The sequence below is a fragment of the Elephas maximus genome, chromosome 11 (assembly GCF_024166365.1).
Source record: "Elephas maximus indicus isolate mEleMax1 chromosome 11, mEleMax1 primary haplotype, whole genome shotgun sequence".
Classification (NCBI taxonomy): domain Eukaryota; kingdom Metazoa; phylum Chordata; class Mammalia; order Proboscidea; family Elephantidae; genus Elephas; species Elephas maximus.
This window is the reverse complement of record NC_064829.1, coordinates 26,230,142-26,244,634: the sequence shown is the minus strand read 5'-3', so window position 1 is coordinate 26,244,634 and position 14,493 is coordinate 26,230,142. Positions and strand designations below refer to the sequence as shown.

The following is a 14,493-nucleotide window of genomic DNA, read 5'->3' as shown; positions in this document are numbered from 1 at the left end:
CTCTCTAGAAGACAAAATAAAGTATTATAATGACATGTGCAAAGAGCTAGAGATGGAAAACCAAAAGGGAAGAACATGCTCGGCGTTTCTCAAGCTGAAAGAACTGAGGAAAAAATTCAAGCCTCGAGCTGCAATAGTGAAGGATTCCACGGGGAAAATATTAAATGATGCAGGAAGCATCAAAAGAAGATGGAAGGAATACACAGAGTCATTATACCAAAAAGAATTAGTCAATATTCAACCATTTCAAGAGATGGCATATGGTCAGGAACCGATGGTACTGAAGGAAGAAGTCCAAGCTGCTCTGAAGGCATTGGCGAAAAACAAGCCTCCAGGAATTGATAGAATATCAATTGAGATGTTGCAACAAAGAGATGCAGCACTGGAGGTGCTCACTCGTCTATGCCAAGAAATAAGGAAGACAGCTTCCTGGCCAACTGATTGGAAGAGACCCATATTTATGCCTATTCTCAAGAAAGGTGATCCAACCGAATGTGGAAATTATAGAACAATATCATTAATATCATATGCAAGCAAATTTTTGCTGAAGATCATTCAAAAACGGCTGCAGCAGTATATTGACAGGGAACTGTCAGAAATTCAGGCCAGTTTCAGAAGAGGACGTGGAACCAGGGATATCATTGCTGATGTCAGATGGATCCTGGTTGAAAGCAGAGAATACCAGAAGGATGTTTACCTGTGTTTTATTGATTATGCAAAGGCATTTGACTGTGTGGATCATAACAAACTATGGATAACACTGCAAAGAATGGGAATTCTGGAACACTTAATTATGCTCATGAGGAACCTTTACATAGATCAAGAGGTGGTTATTTGGACAGAACAAGGGGATACTGATTGGTTTAAAGTCAGGAAAGGTGTGGGTCAGGGTTGTATTCTTTCACCATACCTATTTAATCTGTATGCTGAACAAATAATACGAGAAGCTGGGCTATATGAAGAAGAACAGGGCATCAGGATTGGAGGAAGACTCATTAACAACCTGCATTATGCAGATGACACAACCTTGCTTGCTGAAAGTGAAGAGGACTTGAAGCACTTACTAATGAAGATCAAAGACCACAGCCTTCAGTATGGATTGCACCTCAACATAAAGAAAACAAAAATCCTCACAACTGGACCAATGAGCAACATCATGATAAATGAAGAAAAGATTGAAGCTGTCAAGGATTTCATTTTACTTGTATCCACAACAACAGCCATGGAAGCAGCAGTCAAGAAATCAAAAGATGCATTGCATTGGGTAAATCTGCTGCAAAGGACCTCTTCAAAGTGTTGAAGAGCAAAGATGTCACCCTGAAGACTAAGGTGCACCTGACCCAAGCCATGGTATTTTCAGTCGCATCATATGTATGTGAAAGCTGGACAATGAATAAGGAATACCGAAGAAGAATTGATGCCTTTGAATTGTGGTGTTGGCGAAGAATATTGACTATACCATGGACTGCCAAAAGAACAAACAAATCTGTCTTAGAAGAAGTACAACCTGAATGCTCCTTAGAAGCAAGGATAGTGAGACTGCCTCTTACATACTTTGGACATGTTGTCAGGAGGGATCAGTCCCTGGAGAAGGACATCATGCTTGGCAGAGTACAGGGTCAGTGGAAAAGAGGAAGACCCTCATCGAGGTGGATTGACAGAGTGGCTGCAACGATGGGCTCAAGCATAACAACGATTGTGAGGATGGCGCAGGACTGGTCAGTGTTTCGTTCTGTTGTGCATAGGGTCTCTATGCGTCGGAACCGACTGGACAGCACCTAACAACACCAACAACATCATTAATATCACATGCAAGTAAAATTTTGCTGAAGATCATTTAAAAGCGGCTGCAGCAGTGTATCGACAGGGAACTGCCAGAAATTCAGACCGGTTTCAGAAGATGATGTGGAGCCAGGGATATCATTGGTGACATCAGATGGATCCTAGCTGAAAGCAGAGAATACCAGAAGGATATTTACCCTATGACTACTGATGATGAAAACACATTCGACTGTGTGGATCATAACAAATTATGGATAACCGTGAGTAGAATGGGAATTCCAGAACACTTAATCGTGCTCATGAGGAACCTGTACATAGAAAAAGAGGCAGTTATCCAAACAGAACAAGGCGATACTACATGATTTAAAGTTAGGAAAGGTATGGGTCAGGGTTGTATCCTTTTACCATACCTATTCAATCTGTATGCTGAGCAAATAATCCAAGAAGCTGGACTCTACGAAGAAGAACAGGGTATCAAGATTGGGGGAAGAAGCATTAACAGCCTGCTTTATGCAGATGATACAGCCTTGCTTGCTGAAAGTGAAAAGGACTTGAAGCTCTTACTGATGAAGATCAAAGACCACAGCCTTCAGTATGGATTACACCTCAACATAAAGAAAACAAAAACCCTCACAAGTGGACCAATAAGCCACATCATGATAAATGGAGAAAAGATTGAAGTTGTCAAGGATTTCATTTTACTTGGATCCACAATCAATGCCCATGGAAGCAGCAGTCAAGGAATCAAAAGATGCACTGCATTGGGCAAATCTGCTGCAAAAGACCTCTTTAAAGTGATGAAAAGCAAAGATGTTACCTTGAAGACTAAGGTGCGTCTGACCCAAGCCAAGGTGTTTTCAATCACCTCATATGCATGCACAAGCTGGACGCTGAATAAGGAAGACAAAAGAAGAATTGACACCTTTGAATTGTGGAGTTGGTGAAGAACATTGAATATACCATGGACTGCCAAAAGAATGAATAAATCTGTTTTGAAGGAAGTACAACCAGAACGCTCTTTGGAAGGAAGGATGGCGAGACTATGTCTCACGTACTTTGGACATGTTATCAGTAAGGACCAGTCCCTGGAGAAGGAACCATGCTTGGTAAAGCAGAGGGTCAGTGAAAAAGAGGAAGACTCTCAAGGAGATGGATTGACACAGTGGCTGCAACAATGGGATCAAGCATAGCAACGACTGTTAGGATGGCACAGGACTGGGCAATGTTTCGTTCTTTTATACTTAGGGTCGCTATGTGTCAGAACTGATTCAACGGGGCCTAACAACAGTTATACCCAGTTTTAGAAAAAGGATTCCACAAGCCTCACCATAGAGGCGCTTTCATTATTTTTTTATTTTCTGTAGTTTGTCTAAGATAGGAATTATCTGCTCTCTGAGATTTTGGTAAAATCCACATGAAAATCACCTGGGCCTGGAGATTTCTGGAGGTGAGATCTTTGATTACCATTTCATTGTATTTAGTGCTTATTGGTCTATTTAACTTTTCTATTTTATTTCATTATGAGTCGGAGCCAACTCGACAACACCTAAAAACAACAGCAACAGTAAAAGATGTCTGCCTTGAGCATTATGCTCTTTTAAGAAGCATCTACATGGGATCAAACTGACAACAGCAACTCGAAAGATTACATAGGAACCTTAGGCGGCAGTGAGCTTATGTTAAAGGGCAAGAAACAACTCAGAAGGAGAGGGAGAGAATGGTTGTACAACTCGAAGAATGTAATGTCACTGTCATGGATTGAATTATGTCCCCCCAAAAATGTGTGTATCAACTTAATTAGGCCATGATTTCCAGTATTCTGTGGTTGTCCTCCATTTTGTGATTGTAATTTTGTGTTAAAGCGGATTAGGGTGGGATTGTAACACCCTTACCAGGTCATATCCCTGATCCAATGTAAAGAGAGTTTCCCTGGGGTATAGCCTACACCACCTTTTCTCTCTCAAGTGATAAAAGGAAAGGGAAGCTAGCAGAGAGTTGGGGACCTCATATCACCAAGAAACCAGCACCAGGAGCAGAGTGCATCCTTTGGACCTGGGGTCCCTGTGCCTGAGAAGCTCCTTGACCAGGGGAAGATTGAGGACAAGGACCTTCCTCCAGAGCCGACAGAGAGAGAAAGCATTCCCCTGGAGCAGACGCCCCTAATTTAGACTTTTAGCCTACTTTACTGTTTTTATTTTATTTTTTTTTTTTACTGTGAGGAAATAAGTTTCTCTTCATTAAAGCCATCCACTAGATGACTAAGACAGTCACTGAATTGTACCTGTAGAAATGGTTGAATTGGTGTATGGTTTGCTGTACATTCTCAACAACAATAACAAAATAAAATTCAAAAAAGAAAGAAAATAGAAATAATCCCAACTGATTTTTGACAAAGGTGCAAAAGCCATTCAACGGAGGAAGGGGCATTTTCAACAAATGGGCCTGGAGCAGCCAGACATGCATAGGTAACAAAGGAATAGGGACCTACGTCTCACACCTTACACAAAACCAAAAATGGATCACAGGCTTAAATGTAAAACATAAAACCATAAAGCTTTTAGAAAGAAAACATAGGAGAAAATCTTCAGGATCTAGAGCTAGGCAGAGTTATTAGACTTGACACCACAAGTATAATGAGTAAAAGGAAGAACTGTTAAACTTGAACAGCAACAAAATTAAAATTTTTGCCCCAGAAAAGTCCTTGTTAAGAGACTGAAAAGATAAATTTCAGGGTGGAAGAAAATATATCCAACAAAATACTAGAATAAAATATATAAGGAACTTTTAAAACTCAACATTTAAAAAAAAAGGCAAATGACCCAAATAGAACATGCACAAAAGACATAAACAGACATTTCACTGAAGAAGATGAACAGATGACAAGCACCTGAAAAGCTATCCAATATCATTAGCCATTAGGAAAATGCGAATTAAAACCACAATGATATACCACTACACACCTATCAGAATGGCTAAAATAAAAATGACAAAACCAAATGCCGATGAAGATGCAGAGAAACTGGATCACTTGTACATTGCTGGTGAGAATGTAAAATGGTACATGCATAATTTTTAATTATGTGACCACCTGTATAACTAGGAGGGAAGGTAAGAGGAATTTTCTTACCAGAGCACAGAATATTTCACTTAGATTATCTCACTGTTTCTCTGCCCCAAATAAAGCTGCTATTGCAAAGACAAGAGAATAGCCCTGTATTTGCAAAGATTTGAATTCAAAATGTATTTGTGCAAACTTGAAATAAAGCTTTTATTTATAATAATTTCACTAGAATTAAATACATTATAAAGTCAAAGTGATGAAAATAAACATTTGCATGAAGCTTTGCAGTTTATTAACACATATTTTCGTAATTTCTTTTGATCATAGCAACAATTCTATATGATATAAGAATTATTGTAAGAATTATTACCATCTCCATTTTACAGATGAGGCAACTAAGGCTCAATGAAGTAAAATAACCAACCCAAAGTCGTAACACTAGCAAGTTGAAGAATTAGGGCTCCTACCTGTAGGGTCACTATGAGTCAGAATTAATTTAACCACAATGGGTTTGGTTTTGGTTTTACCTAGTTAATACCTAAGTTATTGCTGCCTTTCTTTTTTTTCCTTATATTGTAGTAATATTCTCTCCCTCTAGGCCTAGGGATGAGATAGTATCTAATTCCATCCCAATGGGAATTCAACAGTCTAGACCCAAAGGTATGCCTAACTTCATACTACCCCTGATCCAGACTGCTGCAGCACAAATCATAATTATTTGTCTCATATAAATGTTTGTACAGGGGCAGTGGTCTATCAGTGGTAGAATCCTTGCCTTCCATGAAGGACACCACCAGGATTCAGTTCCCAGCCAAGGCACCTCATGAATGGTCACCACCTGTCTGGCTTGGTGTTGCTATGATGCAGAACAGATTTCAGGAGAACTTCTAGACTGAGATCAACTAGGAAGAAAGACCTGGCAATCTACTTCCAAAAATCAGCCAATGGCTTATGAAGGTCTCATCCACAACCAATCATGGGGCTGGTGCAGGACTGGGCAGTGTTTTGTTCCATTATGCATGGTGTCACCATGAATCAGGGCCGACTGGAAGAGAGCTAACAACAACGTTTGTATCCCCTAGTATAGATACATATTGAATTGATTTATGCATAAACTTTGTCTCTTTTGTTGTCTACATACGCTGGGCTATCTTACTTGCTAAGAGTCCAGGACTTCTCTGAAATTTAAAGGGTTTGCATTTAGATCTCTAGGACTTCATCATAGAGGGCGCTGGAAAGCAGGTGTGTCATATAAAAACAATTGGCTCTTCAGGAACTAAGTGAAAAGGAATAAATAACTTCAAAGCTTTTCTGGCCAAATGTGCCAAAAAAAATGGAAGTTTCATTCAATTGTCTGTCAGAGTGACACAGGAACCTAATTGTAATTCATGTTTGTCTGTCTTCAAGTACTCAACACTCTGGCATCAAATATGTTAGGCTTAACATAAACTGGACTGAAGGAAAAAAAGAGAGAAATTATAATCAACAGCACTAGTTCCTGGTCAGGCTATTGATTCTGACTACCCCCTGATGTGTTATCATCAAGCTAGTAGATGTGGGTGCAATATTTGTGGGGTGGGGAGATGACTTTTAAGCCTCTTTGGATTCTCCAGTTCCTCTTTTCTTCTTTTCTTAAAGAAACCAAAATGTCCAACAGATAAAAATCCAAACCCGATATTTTAAGTTCAGTTTGGGAACTGTGTCATGAAGAAGCAAAAGTAAACCATCAGCCAGGAGCATCTGCTAGTGAAGTACTTGTCCCACTCTGACTACTGCAGGCAATTGAAACGTGAAACAGAACTGGGTTTTCAGAGATTATCTGACAAGAAGGAAAGGAAGAAAAGAAAGACGGATCAGAGCAGAGAATGAAGAGATTTATTGAAGGAATCACTGCAGTAATTATGACATTTTGGTTGAACGTGTTATTCTATCCTAGAGGAATCCCACAACTCACTGCAAGTGGCTTCCCTGCCTCCCTCTGTTAGGGAGCCTTTTCTGTTACGAGCAGGGAGATAACTTCAAGTTTCCATTCTCACTACCAGGAGTCTCCCATGGCCCAGCAGTGCTCCCTCACCAGCGTGAACATTGTTCAGATGCTTCTCTTTGGGGCCACGGGGAAGGCACCAGCTCCAGAGAAGACCAAGGTCTGACAGGTCTCTGTATGTAAAGATTTTTTTAATCACTGTGGTAAGAATATACATAACAAAAATTTATCAATTCAGTAATTTTTACATGTATAATTCAGTGACATTGATTACAATCTACATGTTGTACAACCATCGTCACTATCCTTTTTCTGACTTATTCCACCACCATTAACATAAACTCAGTGCCCTCTAAATGTAACTCCCCCTTTCCCTCCCCCCCACCTCTGGTAACCACTTGTAAGCTTTGGTTCCTATATATTTGCTTATTTCACATAAGTGAGGTCATTTGATATTTGTCCTTTTAAGGTTGACTGATTTCTCTCAGAAACCCTGGTGGTGTAGTGGTTAAGTGCTATGACTGCTAACCATAAGTATGGCAGTTCAAATCCACTAGGCGCTCCTTGGAAACCCTATGGGGCAGTTCTACCCTGACCTATAGGGTCACTATGAGTCGGAATTGACTCAACAACAATGGGTTTTTTTGTTGTTTTTTTCTCTCAGCAAAATGTTTTCAAGGTTGACTCACACGGTGGCATGTATCAGGACTTCATTTCTCTTTACGGCTGAATAATATTTCGTTATACATATGTACCACATTTTGTTTATCCATTCACCTATTGATGGACTTAGGTTGTTTCCACATTTTGACCACTGTGAAAAGTGCTGTAGTGAACATTGGTGTAAAGTTTTTTTAAATAACAATAATTAATAACGAAAATTAGCAGACTTGTCTTGCCTGACTTTCTGGACAGCAGGAGATGGAGTTTGGCAAGCTAATCATGGAGGGGTAGAGAAGGAAAAAGGAAGGGGAAAGGCACTCCAGGTGGAGAGTCCAGCATGCACAAAGCCATGGATTAGTGGGGAAGTGTGCCAGGCATATAGAGCTGCAGATAACCAGGAATATAAATCTGTTGCCATCGAGTCGATTCTGAGTCACAGCAACCCTATAGGACAGAGTAGAACCGCCCCATACCGTTTCCAAGGAGCACCTGGTGGATCTGAACTGCCAACCTTTTGGTTAGCAGCTGTAGTGCTTAACCACTATGCTACCAGGGTTTCCAACCAGGAACAGGTCATTACATTTACACATATTTTTGGAGCACTTGAGCCAGATACTGTTCCGAGGGCTATCTTAGTGACCAACACACACAAGGTCCCTGCCTCCAAGACCTTGCCTTCTGAGATGGGTATAAGGGGGTGAGGAAGACACACAATAAACAAATTAACACAAAAACATCAGATAGTGGTAAGTACTACACAGAGAATCAAAGTGGCTGCTTTCGGAGCAAGTCCTCAAGGAAGTCAACTTGTTGCCGTCAAGTCAATTCCAACTCACAGAGACCCTACAGAACAGAACAGAACAGAACAGAACAGAACAGAACAGAACAGAACAGAATAGAACTGCCCCATAGGGTTTCCAAAGAGGGGCTGGTGGATTTGAACTGCTGACATTTTGGTCAGCAGCTGTAGCTTGCCATAGCTCTTAACCACTGCGGCACCAGGGCTCCTTCAAGGAAGTTGGGGGGTGATTATTAAGCTGAGATCTAAAGGACAAGGAGCTAGCCACACTGAGATGGGGGAGAAAACTGGGGAGAGGGAGTGGCTAGTGCAAATGTCTCAATGCAGGTAGGAGGCTGAGTACAGAAGAGGCCCAGTGTGCAGAGGGGAAAGAATCAGGAGCTAAGAAGCAGGTCTTGAAGCTATGGCCAAAATTCAGAGAGATTACTTGCATCTAGATGAAAAATGGAAGTGTTTCTTCATACTGCTTTAGCTTGCATTAAATATTAAATAATTTATTCCCTCTTCTCTCTTGTGACACCTACACCATGTATGTGAGAGATCTGACCTACCCAATACTCGGCAATACAGGATAAATGCTGGGTTCCAAACTCTAAGCAGCTACCTTAAACTCCTGTTACCTCTTCTGCCTTGATCAGCCTGTCTCCCTTTCCTCCCAATGTGGCCACAGCCAAACCATGTTCCCAAGGCCATCGTCAACATGCCCACCCATGCTGTACTTTCTGGCTAGGAGGAGATCATGGTGGGGAGTGGTCATGGTCCGGGTTGCTGAAACAGTAGGACCCACTGGTTACCATCACTATCAGAAACATGATTAACAGAGGAGAAATTTCACTTCCCAGGCCTGCTGCTGTCAGCAAGTTCCAAGAAACGCTGGTCATTGCTGTAGCAACTGATTTCACATACATCAGGAGAAATCATAAGTGTTTTAGTTCTCCCTGGAGACAGTCAGACAAAGTTGAAACTGTCTGCAATTAGAGAGTGTTCCTCATTTCCTTCAATGATGCCAGGCCGTGCCCCCATCCCTTTGCCTTTCTCTAACCACTTTTTGGGTTATTCAGTCCCCTAAGACCTCCCCTTTTTGACCCTGAAGAGAATGGTCCTGTCCTATGCAACTAAACCATTTCTATGGGGCTCTAAGCCTTTAAAAGCTTAGGAAAAAAGCAAATACCACGAAAAAAGATGGGGGGTATATCCGAGTGGGAGACTCTGATTCAGAATGTAAAGCTCTGGGTGTGAACCTCAGCTTTATCATTTAGCCATGTGGCCCATAAGCAGTTTACTTAACCACCCAGTACCTCTGTTTCTGGGTCTGAAAAACGGTGCTCCTCATAATACCCTTCTCATGGGATTAGACTGCGGAACAAAGGACGTAATGGGTATGAAAATGCTTTCTGAGTGTAAGAGCCCTGCAAACACTAAGTTCTGACCTGAACCAGTCTTTTCTTCACCTAGTAGATAAGCAGACAAAATGATACATTTCTAAAAAGTCCCTCCCACGGTCTTCAGTTAACTTCTACCTATATTAAAGAATTCGAGAAAGCCATCAGTGAAAGTACATGACTCAAGTAATTCTGGTCCTGCCTCTGCACTCTTCACTTCACCATTCAGAGCCTCAGCTTCCTCATCTACAAAACAATAATAATGCCCACTATCCTTTAAGTTCATGGGCCCGATGGAAGGGTCCGATAACATATCTTAAAGTTCTTTGGAAAATGCCCAAGAAATATAAGGCATCATATTGTTGTTATTGTTGGTTGCCATCGAGTCAGCTCTGACTCAGGGCAACCTTATGTATAACAGAAGGCAACACTGCCCAGGCCTATGCTGTCTTCGTGACTGCTGATTTGATGCCATTGTTGTGGCTATCCTTTTAACCCATCTCTCTGAAGCTTTCCCTCATTTTCACTGACCCTACTTTACCAGCTGTGATGTCCTTTTCTAGCGATTAGTCTTTCTTGATGACGTGTCCAAAGTAAGCAAGCAGAAGTCTCCTATGTATATATTTTAAATGATTACTGAGTCATAGTTTGAGTTTGCTGTCAACAATCTTTATAAGCAAAGAACTCTGAAATGAATTGCAGTTGAATTTTTACGTCATCCTAATGACTGATTCACATAAATTCTTAAGGCAAGGTGCAGAGTGAGATAAAACTACTCTCCTCCATATAGACGTACTAAATGACAGAGACTGACTTATCATCTGTGGTAGATTAAAGATGACAACAAATTCTTTGCTGTTCCTCTCAGTAGGGGTAAAGTCAGCAACAACTTAAGAACTAGCAACTTCCATTTTCTGTCTCTTGGAAAATGGTTCTTAGAGTCCTGAGCCACCATGTAAGAAGCCTGACTACCAGAGGCTGCCATTCTGTAAGAAAGTCCAGGCCAGTCAGAGAGAACATATGAAGAGAGAGGATTACAGAGTCAGCTCCTGGCTCTTCCTCTCAACCATTCCCGCCTTCCCAGTGGAGGCCACCAGGCCTTGTGGTGCAGAGCTGAGCTGTACGTGCTGTGCCCTGTCTGAATTTCTGACCCATAGAATCAGAGACACAATGATAATGAATTGCTTTATATTACTAAATTTTAGAGAGTGGTTTGTTTCACAGCAATAGGCAGCTGAAAAATCATTCGAACATGAAATGATAAAATGTTTGATAGCAATTTATGAAAGTATGTGTCACTAAAATGAAATTTCAGCCCCCAGGTTACTTTGGTCTTAGAACAGGAAAACATATTCCGCTGGCTAGCTTCCAGTGGGTGTCTTAGAAATTATGGCACACTGGAGCCCTGGTGGCTCAGTGGTTAAGAGTTTGGCTGCTAAACAAAAGGTGGGCAGTTTGAATCTACCAGCTGTTCCTTGGAATCCCTATGGGGCAGTTCTACTCCATCCTATAGGGTTGCTATGAGTCGGAATTGACTCACTGGCAACAGGTTTGGTTTTTTTTGCATGCAGTGATTCCTCAGTATTTCCAGGTACGTTGAAAAGAAGAAAAAGCTTATTAAGTTTTGTAAAGCCACAAAACCGACCTAGGCTATAACTCCTCTGTAGAAATACAATACAAAGAAAAGAAGTCTAAAAGCCCTTGAAAAGTTTTTTGGGGAAGCGGATGGGGTTCTAGATTACCCCACAGGCCAGGGCTTAAACTCCTAATTGTACAATAACTTAGGAACTATACAGATATTGTACTATGTATTCAAATCATTTAGACTACTAAAGACAAATCACTACTAGAATGTACTTGGCAAAGGATTATGCAGTTCCATGACAGGTGACTGAGAAAGATTCAAACTAACAAATACATTAAACTCATTTGAAGGGTTACAAGTTCAAAGACATACCTAAAGTCAAGTGTAGCTGTTGGGAATATGGTGTTGGTGAAGCTTGGCTCAGCTTAAAAAAAAAAAAAAAAATTTAAGGACCCTGAAATTACAGGTAGGCTTTTCTCAGCTCCGAGACCAAGCAGCTTCCTGAAATGATGTCAGTGAGGCCAGGGTTAGAGTGTCGAGGGGCCAGCACATCTCCCACCATCATCAGCAAACCAACCCAGAAACCCTACCCTTGAAAATAATAAGTAATGCCATTTTCGTTTTGAAGGAGAACAGGTGCTGGGGGGTGGGAACAGCTGCTTAACTCCAAAATTCTTTTTCTTATGTTGTTTGGCAGAAGAAAAAAAAGGTTGCGTAACTCTGCAAGTACCTACTTCAATTAGTTCTCGTAAATAAAATATGCAAACGGTTGTATAGTTTTAAAAAGCACTGCTGTTAGTTGCCATCGAGTTGGCTCCAACTTATGGCGACGCTGTGTACAACATAATGAAAAGCTGCCAGGTCTTTAACAAAAAGAATACAGAGCTTTAAATTGTACAGGGCTACCTATCTTCTAAAAACAAAGCCTGTATCTACTACTGAGTTTTGAAAACTATTATTTTATGGTTATAAGCATATACTTAAAAAAATAAACTAGACAAAAATGGAATCTTCTTCCTAGTGATATAAATCAAGTGTGTTTTATTAATTGCTCATGTCAGCAGAGAGCAGATGGTAGAAAATGTACAAAGGGATGACTCACTTATATCGTAAAATGCTCCACTCTCCTCTGCTCTCTGGTGGCGTCCTGGTTAAGTGCTACGGCTGCTGACGGAAGGGTCGATGGTTCAAATATACCAGGTGCTCCTTGGAAACTCTATGGGGCAGTTCTACTCTGGCCTATAGGGTCGCTATGAGTCAGAATTGACTCGATGGCACTGAGCTTCGTTTTTTGATTTTTGTTTTCTCTGCTCTCAGCAGAAATCAGATTTCATACCTTCTAAGCTTCAAGCATGGTGCTTTTTTATTTTTCCCTGAGAAAGGCTACCATCAAAAGAAATGAACTGAGGTCTGAATAGATTACCCAGCTCACTGCTACTCATGTTCTCCGATAGGCTGATGGAGCAGGAGGCAAACATGAACGTTTCCAAGGAATGCAGGAGAAATATGGATGTGTAATTAAAGGAATTATATGTCTGCCTTTTTGTGCCTTTAATTTGGGAAGTCAGTGGCTTAAATCACCTACTTCACTACATGAGTAATGCACAGAAAGTCTGTGCTGCAGCCACATTTGAAAGGGCTCTGTCCCCTAGACTGCAGCTGAGTGGCACTTTTCTTCAGTTGGTCAAAATACTCAAGTAATTCCAACAATTGGCTGTTGATGGTCATCTGATCTAGACATTCCTGTCATTGGGATTTATTTACCAACTCCTTCAAACAGACTTCAAGTTGCCCTTCAGCATTTTTAAATGACTCCACCTCGTTTCCTAGATGAGAAGCCAAAAAAGGGTTTCATGGGTTTGGATCATGTCAGCTGCAACAGGTTAATGGGTCAGTTTTTGGACATCAATCTACAGGGCAGGCCTATGTGGCTAAGCCAGGCAAATAACTGATGGTTGAGCCACTGAATTGTTCCTTCCTTTCCCAGGATGGCTTTGTTAGTCCTCCAGATGGTCCAGCAAGCCTAGTGTTGCCTGAACATGACTGTGAGCACCAACGTCTTTCAGACCATCATGCCTGTCCAGCCCCATTGGGGCGAGGTCATCAGAGTTAATGGCCTTCTTCCCAGGCCACTGGCCTTTGTTCAGGCAACAGATACACCCATAGGAGCACCTACAATTAGGATTATGTTATTTGCCAATAGCAGTGAGGTGGCTAATTTGGGGCAGGTTTTAAGAGTGGGATATATACGTTTTAGTGATGGCAACCCCAAACTCTTCCTCTATTTTTGATGGCCTTTTCCAGTGGTAGACTCGGTGTTCTCTTTTCCCAAAGACCTCAGTGCAATTCCCTAATCTTCATCCCTCTTCTAACTCTCTCAAAGTCAAATATTTGAGTACAATTTTTATGTCACTCTATTCACTGTCACTTTGAGGACTAAGGTGCGCCTGACCCAAGCCATGATATTTTCAATTGCCTCGTATGCATGCCAAAGCTGGATGACGAATAAAGAAGACCAAAGAAGAATTGATGTCTTTGAATTATGGTGTTGGCAAAGAATACTGAATATACCATGGACTGCCAGAAGAGTGAAAAGTCTGTCTTGGAAGAAATACAGCCAGAGTGCTCCTTGGAATCAAGGACGATGAGGCTTTGCCTCACGTACTTTGGACATGTTATCAGGAGTGATCAGTCCCTGGAGAAGGACATCGTACTTGGTAAGGTAGGGTCAGTGAAAAAAGAGGAAGACCCTTGACAAGACGGATGAGCACAGTGACTGCAACAATGGGCTCCAACACAGCGATGACCATGAGGATGGCGCAAGACTGGGCAGTGTTTTGTTCTGTTGTACATAGGGTTGCTATGAGTCAGAGCCAACTTGACAGTACCTAACAGCAACATTCACTGATTCACCTACTTGTTTTACACTTACTGAATGTTTACTAAGTGGCAGACCACATGTTAAGAACTGGAGATACACAAATCCATGTTCACTGTAAGAAAAGTGAGAAATATGTTAGGTATATTCAGTAAAAATCTGAAAGTTCCCTGTACCTATTCCAGTTTTATCTCCCTCCTGAGAGTTAACTACAGTTAACAGTCTAAATTTTCTACAACTTTAAAAATATAAACATACACATGTGCACATATGTGTATGCAATATACACTCTGCATAACATTCTAAGCATGTATGCAGAGAAGTGGTGTGGTTTGTGTGTGTTTTAGATACAGAATTAT

At 41.1% G+C, this 14,493-nt stretch overlaps 1 protein-coding gene across 1 annotated transcript in view; it reads right to left on the bottom strand.

Annotated features, from left to right (window-relative positions):
- COLEC12 (collectin subfamily member 12) overlaps positions 1-14,493 on the bottom strand; it is a 241,575-nt gene that overhangs the window by 124,584 nt on the left and 102,498 nt on the right. The gene's annotated exons all lie outside the window — the stretch shown is intronic.